General features: G+C 39.3%; 1 long non-coding RNA gene across 1 annotated transcript in view; it reads left to right on the top strand.

Annotated features, from left to right (window-relative positions):
* The window catches only part of LOC125999491 (uncharacterized), a 91059-nt gene that overhangs the window by 60635 nt on the left and 16801 nt on the right, over positions 1 to 13623 (top strand). The window contains exon 2 of the long non-coding RNA XR_007492106.1: positions 10743 to 10832. This is a non-coding gene — a long non-coding RNA (uncharacterized LOC125999491). The remainder of the gene's footprint in view (positions 1 to 10742; positions 10833 to 13623) is intronic.

Genomic DNA, 13623 nt, shown 5'->3' on the forward strand with positions numbered 1-13623 from the left:
AGTTTCAGTTAATGAGATCAATGACTAATTATATTTCAAAGTACATAATAATGAATGCATGACTTTAAACACTTGATGTGCCAGATACGTTGCTTTTTGTTCATTTTAGGCTGGCTTTAGTCAGTGGGAGGCTATTTACCTTGGTGACTGAGTCATTTTTACGTGACTATAACAGTCTTTGAAATAATTGTGTTAGGTATAGGATAGCCCAGAATCATCATGTATTTTCTTGACCCAGCTCTAAAGAACCATATTTGGGGTACTGAGAAGGTGGCTCACTGATAGATTCCATACCTTCTATGGATGAAATACTGAGATTTATCATTGGCAATGCAAATATAGGAAATTCTGGTATTAGATATTAATGCAATATGGTGAAAATTTCAGTCTTGGAATTAGAGAAAAGGATTGAATGCTAATCAAACTCATATTGCCTGTATGACCACAAAAACATGTCATCTCTATACTCACTTCACTATTCCTTATTTTTGTTCAATTATATTTATTATCCTTCTCTTATGAGGGACCTTGGGGATAGGACATGCACATCACCAGCATAGTTTAAGCTCAGAATCTCAGGATTGTGCTGGGTGCTTTCTAAGTCACTGAACCATCTTCTGAGTCCATTCACCCTAGAGACCACTGAATAGCAGAGATGTCAGACTGTGAGTATTTGAAGTTGTGATCATGCAGGGTTTAAACTTGGGGCCTTGTGTTAATTTACAAAGCTGTCTTTCAGTTCCTTCTAGTTGATTATTACAAATTGCGGGACTATCGTGATTACCTGGTGTATGTAGCAGTACTGGAGGTTGAATTCATCTACCATGTTCTTGGATGCACCCTAAGCCATTGAACCATCTTCTGAGATTTAAATTACTTTTAAAGCAAGCTAATAACATCTTATTTCTAGAACTATGAGGAGAAATAATAGCCAGAAAGACCAACACATGCAAACAGAAATAGTAACAGATAAGATTGGATAGATAGAAATCAGCGTGAATCTAGCATAGAGGTTGGCAAACAGTAACTACTCAGAATTCACATTCCCTGCTTCCTATTTTCTGATTACTCAAATGGCAAACTGGCATCTTCTATGACTACTCAGGCTTCTAGGTTTATAGAAATATAGTGTTTTGTTTTCATCTTTGCTACGTACTTAGTGCATACTTCATCAAGTGACACTGAGTATAGATGCCATCAAACAGATGATGCCAGCATGTGCCAGTCTTCACAGGAAGCTTGGTCTCAATACAGTGGAATTTTGTTGTTTTATTTTGTGCCACACATAGCAATATTGGGCAGGCATGCTACCCATTGTCATATCTTTCTGGCTCGATGCAGTGAATCGAAGTAAAAATGATCCTTTGTTTTTCAGAGTTCTCACTCACAATTATTAATAAACCTATCTTTTCTTATCATCTCTGCTCTACTTCTCAGAATGAAGGTGTGATGCAGACGCCAGCTTTAAGCTGCGTTAAAGGCAGAAAGAAAAGAAATATGGATGATTTGCAGAGATAAGCCAAGGCACGGGGGGAGTCATTGCAAAACATTTCATTTTGAAATGCATAATTTGATAGATGGGAAATAGATTTCCCTTCTTAAATTAACTTGCTTTACACTACAAATAAAAGGGCTCTTCATTCCCCTAGGTCACAGCTGCTAGAGAGGGTAATAAATCCAACATGGGTGAACAAGCCCCAGAAACCAATTTGGGAGAAGGTGTTTACCCCAGATACTCAGCCCTGCTACTCCAGGGTTGCCATGGTGCTGTCCTCAGTTTAGGATCAGGATTTGGAAATTGTCAGGCAGCCTCAATGTTCCAGCCCTGGCAGCCAGGGGAGCAGCAGCTGCTGCCCGAGTACACTCTTTTGACGAAAGGAGAGTGGATGAAAGGGGAAAGAATGGGAGGTAACGAGTCGCCTTGGTGAATTCAGAGACTGCAATGGTCTGCAGCTCCACATCTGTTGCAGGGTGAACTGAAAATTTGAGAAAGCTCACTTGAGAATTGGTTGGCTCTGTGGCTGCCTCTCCCACAGTCCCCAGCAAATAATCACATGGCATTCACCCCAAAGAGGCTCACTTTTAAGCAGGGGAAACTGACCTTCAACCCATAGAGCCTTTTCTCCAACCTAATGGTCCTGTGGCAGTGTGATAACATTTTTCTGAGGCATCTCTAACAGTTTTCATTCCAGAGAGCTCTGCGATGATGTCCTGTTTGGGAACTATTATTCAGAATTCCTTTTCACATACACCTCAGAGAAAACTCCTAAAGACTCTCTGACAGAGATTTCCAGGCTCTTCCCACACATTCTAGGATGTTACTTTCCAATCTAGGTGGCGTGGTCTGTGATTAGAGATACATGTGATAGACAAAGAACTGAAAGTTCAGAGACTCACTGACAGGTGCTTCTCTTCCCTGCCTTGACCTGACTACTCTTTCTCATGACTCTACTTTCTGGTGATCTTTCTTTTATTTTTGAGATGTCACTGTCACTCATTTCACAATAGAAGTCATCAGGCGAGATCAAGAACAACAGATAGAGTAGAAAAAGACCAAGATTCTAGAAGACTTGTGCACTCTTTGTCCTATTTCTTCTAAATGGATCTAAACTTACCTTGCCAGGAAATCAAAATGCTAGACTTTGGGGGCCAGAGAGATGGTTCAAGAATTAGAGCACATCCTAAGTACATGTAGAGCCGTGGGTTTGACCTCTGGTACTTCGCTTTCCTACAGGCTCCTGACCCTTATCAATACCCCCTGGGCATCATCCTACTGGCCTCTGTACATCATCAAAATCAAACATTAAGCCATCAAGGCTAAATCACTAGGTGTAACCCTACCTAACTCACAATCCCTGTACCACTTGTGGTAGCTGCTATAAATACAACTCCAGAACCACAATCTGAGAAGGAATGTAATTAGGGCCCAGTCAATGCTGCTAACCATTAGAAGGGAAATTCTCTCAGATTGGAATGCTTTGTTAACTGATTTTGATCCTTTCTACCTCCTCTTACCCTGACACTTTATTAGTCTTGTGAATGGTAAAGTGGCCCATGAGACTCATAAGTATAGTTGGTTTCCTGACTGATCCCTGAACAGATCATATTTATAGTCTACTTTGCTCCAACAACAGAGCCACAGATTTTTAGGATTGATGAGAAAAGAAAATGTTGTGCCATGGAAGGTGATGGCCATGTAGAGAAGGTAATGCTTTTGCCACAGGAAAGCCTTAACCTGAGAAGCAGTAAGTGACTCAGACCCATGGAAGCTTTTAAAAATTACTTTATTTAAACATCATAGTTTACAAAGTTGTTCATAATACAGTGGTTTCTAGTATTTAATGTTCCAACACCAGTTTGACTCATTGTAACAGTCCCTCCACCATTGTAACCTGTTCTACACCTATTCCTAAACCTGTCCCCTTGGCAGACACAAAATAATATCTTTTATATTGCTTGTCATAACTATGTGGTAATGGGATTTCTGAAAAACTTCAATAAAAGAAAATGTGTGCAAATTTTTATATCTCACAGTGGGGACAGGAAGTCATTCTCTGAAGGATTACTAAGATCTTTGGTTCTAGTTAAGCTTTCTGTATTGTTTTTGTTTTGTTGAACTTAGGAGGCATCTATGCTACTTTCCCATCTAATTTGGTGTACTCCTACTGGAGTGTCAGGATTGAGAAATTTGTATACACACAAGACCTCATGCTCCAGAAAGTCTAGGATCTGTGGGTCTTGGCAGTGAATTTACATGGTGGCAGCTAAGGTATGTGGCTGTGGCTGCTGGGACTTTCTGAAGTATGGGGGCTGGAGGGCAGACTGCCCCCACTTTGAGAAGACACAAGAGTTTCAACCCAAAAAGCTATATGCCTGAAGTTGTTTCTGTTTTGTGTCTTTAGATATATTAGCTGTGAATAAGTGAAGTTGAGACGTTGGCATGGTGGTGACTGTGGGATGTATGTGGGCACTTAGCCTGCCCCCATCCCAAGGGCACCCCAGACCAGCCACAAGACCAGCAGATTCTTGAATTTAAGCAGCTTTTTTGCATCTTTTCTGAGAATAATGAAGACCCACATCGATAAACTGTATTCAAAATTCTTGAAGCACACACTCAATGTATTTTGTACTTTTCTTGTTAGTTTGACTTTGTTGGTAAGGATTGTGAATAAATAAGAAAAATAATAAGAAGAAATACTACTGAGGATTTTCCTTGTCTCTAAAGATTATTTTCTTCACAAGACATATTTAAAATATGTAATAGCCATTGTAAGTGGAGAAAAATATTTTGTATGAAAAGAGTCCCATTAGGAAACATTTTCCTTGGAAATAACTATTAATCACTGCTTCTATAAAAATACTTTTTTTCTTGTTTTCAGGCTGCTTGCTCATGTCTGCTTTATGTTGATGCTAAGCAGCATTAGAATAAATCATGCTCTCTTAACAGAATTATTCTTTTTATTCCATCATTTTTCTAACCACTTCAGATCAAAATACTTGGCTCCCCTACTCTTTGGTTGAGCATAAAGTCCAACTATTTTAAGTCTGTTTAATTCATCTTTGAAATCTGAAAGTTCCATCGTATCTCTGGATGTTCCTATAATGCCCCTACCTTGCCAAAAGGCATATGACTGTCAGTGGGAAGCTATTGATCTTCTCATAAATGGACTTGATACCTTCTTTGTTCAACATAATCATACTCTACTTGATCCCACAAAGGACACAAGTGGACCAAAGCCAATAATTTACTATTATTGCTGCCATGTCTTCATTTAGACAATCTTGTCATCAACACCACCACTTCAACTCTATCACCTACCAGGGGAAATATTCTTGTATTTTACTCACTATAGTACATTATATAAACCTTGGGTATCATGGAACTAACAAATGCTATTTCTTTTTCACAAAGTAAAATTTCCACAATATTGTTATTTTAATTAAACTCAAAGATACTCAAAGATGTATTGGCAAGCTATTGCTAACATACCAAATATAATCCACTGCCTGTCCATGTAAAGTGTTGCTGGCATATATCCATGTCCTTGTCTTTAATAAATAGTGCTTGTGACTGCTTCTGACCTACAACAAAAAAGTATTTGACACAGAACTGGCCTATCTTATGAAAAGTCAAATATTCGTTTTGTGGTCCTTTACTGAAACTGTTTGTTGACTCCTGCTCTAAAAGCTAGATGCCCACTAAAGTATGTACCATACCACCTGAGAGTATGTTTGCAGATGTTGTAGAAATGAGAGTCTATGAGGAATATAAAGCATGAGCCCTCACCTAAGTGAACAAGCAGGAATTTCAGTTCCTACTCTGCCATTCTTTCAATCAATTTATAAGTATCCCATTCTTTCTCCAGCCTGAGCTGGTTCCAAAGATAAAACAAAAGAATTTTGGGGCCGGCGAGGTGGCACTAGAGGTAAGGTGTCTGCCTTGCAAGCGCTAGCCAAGGAAGGAACGCAGTTCGATCCCCCGGCATCCCATATGGTCCCCCCAAGCTAGGGACAATTTCTGAGCACTTAGCCAGGAGTAACCCCTGAGCATCAAACAGGTGTGGCCCGAAAAAACAAAAAAAAAAGAAAAAGAAAAGAAAAAAAGAATTTTGCTAGGTTCCAGGTAACTTTATCCACAAAATCCAACAATAAGAAAGGACTACCACAAAATCTAGCGCCAAACAATAGAAAGCATACAATGTTCAGTTTCCATAGAGAAGCAGAAAAATCTGGTTTAGAATCAGGAGAAATACCAATTCATGAAGGAAATTCTAGAAATGATGAAATTAGTTTTTATTTACAAAGTCCTGTAGAATTCTACAAGTGATGTAAACAGCCTGATAAGACAGGATAAAAAGACTAAAGTAAAATAGGTAAAAGGGAAACATTTATGAGAGAAAATTTATTGAATGATAATACAGGATGTGCCAAATAGATTTGAAAACCATATATAAAACTGGATTATTTTAGCAGTAAGAAGTATTTGAAATGAAGTACAGAGAGACAGGACTTGGGAAACAATAAGAACAATAAAAGTAAAGCCTCAGAAACCTGTGGATATCATTAAACAATCCACCTACAGGTACCCAACTTGAGTGTCAGGAAGAAGGGACAGTAGAAAACAGTTAAAAATCTTCAGGATGAAAATTGTTTCAACTTTAGATCCAAGTAGCAACAGGGGTTGCAGCCATAGAGAAGGGCACATAGATAAACCCATAGTCAGGTGATTTCTCAGAGTCAAAAATTACATGGGGAAAGAATCACAAAAGTGTTTTAGAACTAAATGACCAAGAAAACACAGCACACAATGTGAGAAAACTTAGGAGCCCCAGCTAATACAATACATATAGAAAAATTTTTAAGACAGGAGTCCTCAAACTATGGCCCAGAGCCTAATGAGGACGTTTATCTGGTATGCCGGGTGTTTTTGCCTCCACTGCCTATCCTGCTTACCCACTGACTTGTCTCAGACCCACAGTGCACATGTGTGGGATGTGCACCACACTCTCTTACTCCCCTCCTCTCTGTCTCTTGACTCCTCCTCTCAGTCTCAAGCAGGGGGTCAGCAAATTATGGGCCTGCCAAAAGCAGGTTCATAGTTTCCATTGAAATGTTAAGTTTGTTGATTTAACTATAGTTGTTCTTCATTTTAAATACTGTATTTGTCCCCATTTTTTTTACTTTAAAGTAAGATATGTATGGTGTGCGAAGGAACTTGTTCATAGTTTTTTTTATTTTAAAATATTTTATTATTATATTTTAGGTTGTTACAATAGTATTAAAATTTATGGTACTGATGTTCAAAATATTGTATTCCACCATCACCAATGTAACCATTATTCTCCACAGTGCTCCTATGCCAACTTCAATGTGATTTTCTTTCTCTCCACTCTCTTTATTTGTTAATAAGTTTTACAATTCAAAGCCATGTGTTTGCCATTGTTTGATATTGTCTATTCCCTTTTATTGTCTTTCTTTATGCACATAGTTTTTTTTAAACTATAGTCTGGCCCTCCAAAGGTCTGAGGGACAGTGAGCTGGTCTCCTGTTTAAAAAGTTTGAGGACTCTTGGTTTAGGATTTAGTACTTGACTTAGAAAAGAATAAAGTCTACAGAGAACCAAGATTTCACTTTAAACAGTTATTTAAGCACTTGTCTGCTAGTTGAAATTCGGAAGTGTTACAGCACTTAAACTTCTAGAAGTGGTGTGAATTGAGTTCATTAACATAAAACCCCAAGGGCCAGACCCATAGTACAGCAGGTAAGGTTCATGCATTGCATGCTGCCAACTGGGGCTCAATTCCTAGAATCCCATATGCTCTCCTGAGTACCATCAGGTGTGAATTCCTGAGCACAGAGTGAGGAGTAAGCCCTGAGCACCCCAAGTGTGGCCCAAAACCAAAAATCAAACACAATACCTGAAATTGGACTTTGATAATTTTCCATATACATGGTGTGATATAGGTATTAATTTATTGAGCCGTTATTACCCTAATAACTAGGGATGTAGTGGCTTTTTAAAACATTTAATGGTCTCACTCTCATGTAGTACCTCTTCAAGGTTTTGACCATTTTTTTTCCTTTTTTTTCACTTGCCTTTGACTTTTTACCTGTCTCTGATGTTGTAGTCTGAGGGCGTACTAAGATATTGTTAATGTGAATATTTTCAACTTATATCTGTTAACAGTATCTTCTCCTGGGACCGGAGAGATAGCATGGAGGTAAGGCATTTGCCTTACATACAGAAGGACGGTGCTTCAAATCCCGGCATCCCATATGGTCTCCCCATGCCTACCAGGAGCAATTTCTGAGCAGAGAGCCAGGAGTAACCCTTGAGTGCTGCCGGGTGTGACCCAAAAACAAAACAAAACAAAACAAACCCTTCTCCTGTGGCTATCTTTGAAATTCACATGATCTTTTTAATATGTATTTTCATAAAAGAAGATAAATGTATCTATATTTTATAGTCTCATTTTATTTGATATTTAAAATATTGGTATGAAATAAAAGGCTGTATCATGGGATTACAGGTAGCATTCTAGATTTAGAGAGAGAGGTGGTGAAGTTAGATTCCTGAAATTCTATACTATTGATAATAGAAATTTAATACATGAATACATTATTAGAGTTTTGTTGAAATAGAAATGGATTTATGTATTAATTTGGTAAGTATTAGCAGGTGTGTAATATCAAGTCTTAGCTCTTATGAAAAGAATACTTTTCTGAGGGATCATTTAGACTATCTGAAAGTTTTCTCATCTTTAGGGATCTAATTTTTCAAAGGTCAACACTAGTGATACTTCTATTGAAGGACCTGGAACTCTGTGTAGAATATTGTCTGAGTGCGATGTCACCTGTCAATTAAGCACATAAGATGAACCCAGTAGTGTTTGCCTACTGTGTCGTTTTTGTTCTAATTGCCTTATCTTGTTTTTTTTCCCTCCAGATCCTAAACTCTTAAGCACTATATATCAAAAACTAGGCTGGATAAGAACAGTGAGAGCCTCAAGAATTTCCATTCTTCGTATCTACCTACATCTTCTGTCTTTAGTAGGAAAAGACACAGGGATTGATTCATTTGTTTTAGATGGAAGAGGAACATTTTTTATATTTAAAATAATTTTCCTTCCTGACAATGGGGGAGAGGGAGGCTGGCATTCAGGTAGTGGGTGTGGTGTTGGAACTTTGTATTATTGAAACACTACTACTAACATAACTGCAAATCTCAGTGTTGACGTGAATTCCTGGTTCCTTACCTTTGCTCTTAATATTGCTATGATTGCTCAGTGTCTCACATGCTTGATAGCATTGCTTTCACACTTTGATTGTGGTGCTCTCTGGAAGGTCAAAGACTTGGTTGTGGTATACCATAGCTTACAGTAAGTGTGCCACTAGGTTATTCCAAATACCAGTGATGCCATGACCATGCTAAGTGCATGTAGGCTGGTACCAGTATGAAATTCATGTTGTCACTCTTACAAGGCAGATACTTTTCTCACTGAGCCTTCTCTGGTCTTCCTAAAGGAACATTTTAAATTGTTTTGAAAATGCAAAATATATACCAACTCTCCTGGGAGTTTTTAGTTTGTTTTCTGTTCTCCATATTTATATGGTTCCAGGGCTGTTTATTTAAACCAGTAGTTTTCAACCTTTTACACTTGCAGAAGAGCACCCGTTCATGGACTGGCATCAAACCACTGTCCGTTAAGCACCAATAATAACACATTTGCAAAGTGGCAGGAAATTTATGCAGAATAACAGCTGAAAACCACTGGTTTAGATAATGTTTAGCATATCACAAAAGACCATCACTACAGGATGCCTCTTTATAGAGGTTCTGAAGCATTTATTTCCAGCCCAAATTCTATTCATTGACATAGGTCAGTACAAACTTCTGGTCAGCATTTGTGTCTACCAGGCCATTTATATATGAAGAAGGAACAGATGCATTACAGTACTGTACCACTTCTTTCCATACCTGGATATATAGACTTTATATATATATATATATATTCTACCTTCACTTTCATGAATTAAGGTATACTTTAGAACTGTTTTAATTTCACAAAAAAATCAAGCATAAAATAAGAGTTCTTGGGCCAGAGTGATGGTGCAGTGGTAAGGCATTTGCCTGGCACATGGCTGATACAGAACAGGCTGCAGTTTGATCCCCCAGCATTTCATATGGTCCTCCAAGCCAGGAATGATTTCTCAGTGCATAGTCAGGAGTAACCACCTGAGCATCACCAGGTGTGGCCCAAAATCCAAAAAAAATGGAGTTCTTTTTACTTCCCGTTCATGGTGGAATAATATTTTATATCACTTGAAAAAAATTGGTTTACACCTGGCAGTGCTCAGGGATTACTCCTGACTCTGTGCTCAAAAATTGTTCCTGGCTGGCTCAGGTGCCCATATGGGATGCCAGGAATTGAATCAGGGTCTATCCTGTGATGGCCAAGTGCAAGGCAAATGCCCAACCACTGTACTATTGCTCTGGCTCTTATTCTTTTATTTTTACAGTGCAAAGAGCCAAACCCAGGACAAGCATTCTACTGCTGATCTACATACATAGCGGGACCTCACTTATACTTATTATTAAATTGTTGTTATTTTATGGAAAATTTGACTGTGACATAAAACCCTCAATTCCAAATGAAAATATCTCAATTCCCAACCATAGTCAAAAACCTAATGGTACAACTAGTCCATTTAGCCTAGTTTCATGGCCAATGTTGAGCAATGGGTGTGCTTGGCTAAGAAAATAAGTGAGTCACTAACTTGACTAAGATAATTCTGTCAAGATGGTCAAACTGCTTAGATTGTAGGTTTAACCTGAAGAACAGTTCAAGTGATCTTAGCTCAGGAGTCAAGTAGTCTGATTTATACTCACAGGTCTACCACCAACCTGTCCAAGTTAACCACTCTGTAGATCTTTGTCTTGGAAGATTGTGCCTACTCTGCTAAGCAAATTCCTGAGGTCTCTTACTGGTCAGATCTCTCATTTGTGGAATGAACATTTATATGTCAGAACTTGTGCACTAGGGAAGCAAGAAGAACTCATAGACACAACCTTTTTATCTTTGGGAATCTTACCAGGGGATATGGTCTTATGCTTTGAAGGCTTTTTAGCACATTATTTATATTCATCCTGGGGCACGTTGGAGAGAAGAAAGGGGTAATACTGAAAGCGGAATTTTCTTTGACCCTATAAAATTGGATGTTATTTCTTCCTCAATTTCTAGACCAAAAGAGATGCAAAGCCATGGATAATTAATGCTGCTAGATGGAGCTGGTTCACTGTAGATAAAATCTCCTCCCTACTACATGGCTATGTAAGTCACAGAGAGCTAGCACTCTTGTTGAACTCTGCTCTCAGGATCTGACATCCAGGAGTGATTCTGAGGTTTAGTATGGGAATATTGGCTGCTTTTCACAATGGTGTCTCCCCTACGTCTCATTCTTCATATCTTGGATTGGGCACAAAATCTCTTTATGATGTTGTAATAACTGAAGTTTAATATCCTACTGAAAATTTTTGATCCACAAGCCTTTTCTGTGATGCATATCCCCTACACTCAGCCCTTGCATTGACCATAGCAGTAGAGCTTGTGAAAAGAATGTAATTCCTCTGACACAGGAACCCCATGGCCATGGTTAGACATGGTAAGATATCAAGCAGGAGGCCCACCATATCTCCAGCTGTACTGTTAGAAACTCTTCACTCTTTTGAGATGTTACTCCCCATTCATCTTTTGGGGTTCATGTCTCACATGGATGCTAAAATAAGCCTTCTCTTACTGTCTGACTGATCCAGGCTATTCTGTATATTGCTCTTGACATGGAAGGTCTCTCTTTCTGCAAAATTAGGCCTCCTATTGAGAATACCCAAGTCTCCCCTGTTTTCAGAATGAGTTATACTAGTATACTAGATATTTATGGCCATTCTTATTCGAATATTTTGATTTCTACTTAACTTTCCAAGATGTGAAATCCCTTCCCCACATCCCTATGCCTCAGCCATCCAAGACTCTCTTCTGTTCTCTGAGCATACTCCTTAACTACATATTGCTATATCTTCTTTGTATGATTCATGTTGTCTGGAAAGTTCTTTATCTTTCTCATTGTCCATTCCTATCATGCTGCAGCTCTTATACACCCAGATTTGGGAAGCCTTCTCCAATTTTGGGAAATTAATTTCCTCTAAGATCAGGGAGGACTGAGACCAGGACCTGCATCTCAAAGCTCTCCTCCATTATCTTGGTGAAGAGAAGAAGTGCTTGGTATTTTCCAGAGTGACTTGAAGTCCCCAGGAGCATAGGCTATCTTCTCTGTGCTAGCCTTTGGTCAGTAGGTGACTAGAATTACTCATATCCTCTTTCCCAAGTAAGAATGTCCTCTTTATTGTTTTTTTTTGTTTGTTTTATTTTTTTGTTTTTGGGCCACACCCGGTGACGCTCAGGAGTTACTCCTGGCTATATGCTCAGAAGTTGCTCCTGGCTTGGGGGACCATATGGGACGCCGGGGGATCGAACCGCGGTCCATCCAAGGCTAGCGCAGGCAAGGCAGGCACCTTACCTCTAGCGCCACCGCCCGGCCCCAGAATGTCCTCTTTAAATCAAGAAAATCAAGGGAACAAGGAGCCAGAAGACCAGCCATGAGACCTGTCCTGAGAGGAAGAGAGATGTCTGTTTACATGGTTAATGTCCTTTCAGGCCCATATCAGGCAAGTTCACCTGACACTACACTTGGTGACCACCCCCAAGCATCAGGCATTTAATTGGTATACATTTGCTAGTCTAGCCAAAGCATTATCTAGACTGGCTGGTGAGACCAAAGAAATATATTATCTCCCAGGTCTAGAATTGGTTAAGTCCAAAGCCAAGATGCCAGTAGTCTTGGTTCCTTGAGATGGTTGTCAGGACTGAGCTCTGGTCCAACCTGGGATGACAGGTGATTATCTTATACCCATGTAAGCCCTAGTCATACTGGATTAGGGGTCAGCTTAATGACTTCATTTTAACTCCACAGTCTAAGGTAGTAGATTTTAACATATTTACTTGTAGGAGACATAGCTTTGTATATAACTATGATTAAGGGATAAAAATGGCCAGAAAAGAGTTGATTTTTTTGCCCAGAATGCTACTGGAACACATAGCAGGAATTTCTCCCTGTCTCACACTCATTTGATCATACGGTTTATGGTAAGGCTGAACTACCACCAATAAAACTTTATTTTAGTTTAGCAAGGCCTCTAAGTTGAGGTAGACATGGAATAAAACCCTAAGCCATGTGGTTCAATGTCTTTTATTTTATTAGTTCAGTCAAAGATTTTCCTAGCTCAGATGCCTAGGCCCCTTGTTACCTCTAATCTGACCCTTGTCTTTTTTGAGAGGAGACATGTTCTCCATAAACCTCTTTCTATCTTTCTTGTTTCTCGCATAGCCTGATAAGTCAAAGGAACACGGGCTTCATCACATCTCTATATAAGCCTCAGGTCCTTTTTCCAGCAACTTGAATTATAATTTTATCACTGTGATTGTGGAACACAAATGAATATAACTTGGAAGAAGTTTCTGATCCAGTCAAATTGAGAGTATCAATCTCTGTATTTTGGAAGAGTATAAATTTGGAGCTAGAATCAAACTTACCTGATGAGAGGTAACAAAATTAATGAAATCAGGAAGTCAGTGGCTGTTCGTCCTCTGCACCTATGAGTTCAGAGGAAGGGTCTTTTTGTTCCTTTAATGTACCAGACTGAGGTAACAAAGGGTTTATTTCACTTATGGAGGGGATAGAAATGAGAAAATAAGCTGTGGAATAGGAAAGTGAATGGAAGATCCAGAAAGGCCAAGTGGTGGTGTGTGGGAGAAGGTTGTTGTCTCTAGCTAGCTCCCCTTTCACATGCCCCAGCTCAGAAAATCACCTCAAGTCCAACTTGTCCATGCTGGGTGTCTAACGGTGATGAAGAGTGGGGCTGGAGCAATATCACAGTGGTAGGGCATTTGCCTTGCATGCAGTCAACATGGATTTAATCGCTGGCATCCTGTATGCTCCCCTGAGCAGGCCAGGAGTGATTTGAGTGCAGAGCCAGGAGTAGCCATTGAGTCCCACTGGATGTGGCCA

This window comes from Suncus etruscus, chromosome X (assembly GCF_024139225.1).
Source record: "Suncus etruscus isolate mSunEtr1 chromosome X, mSunEtr1.pri.cur, whole genome shotgun sequence".
In the NCBI taxonomy this organism is placed as follows: Eukaryota; Metazoa; Chordata; class Mammalia; order Eulipotyphla; family Soricidae; genus Suncus; species Suncus etruscus.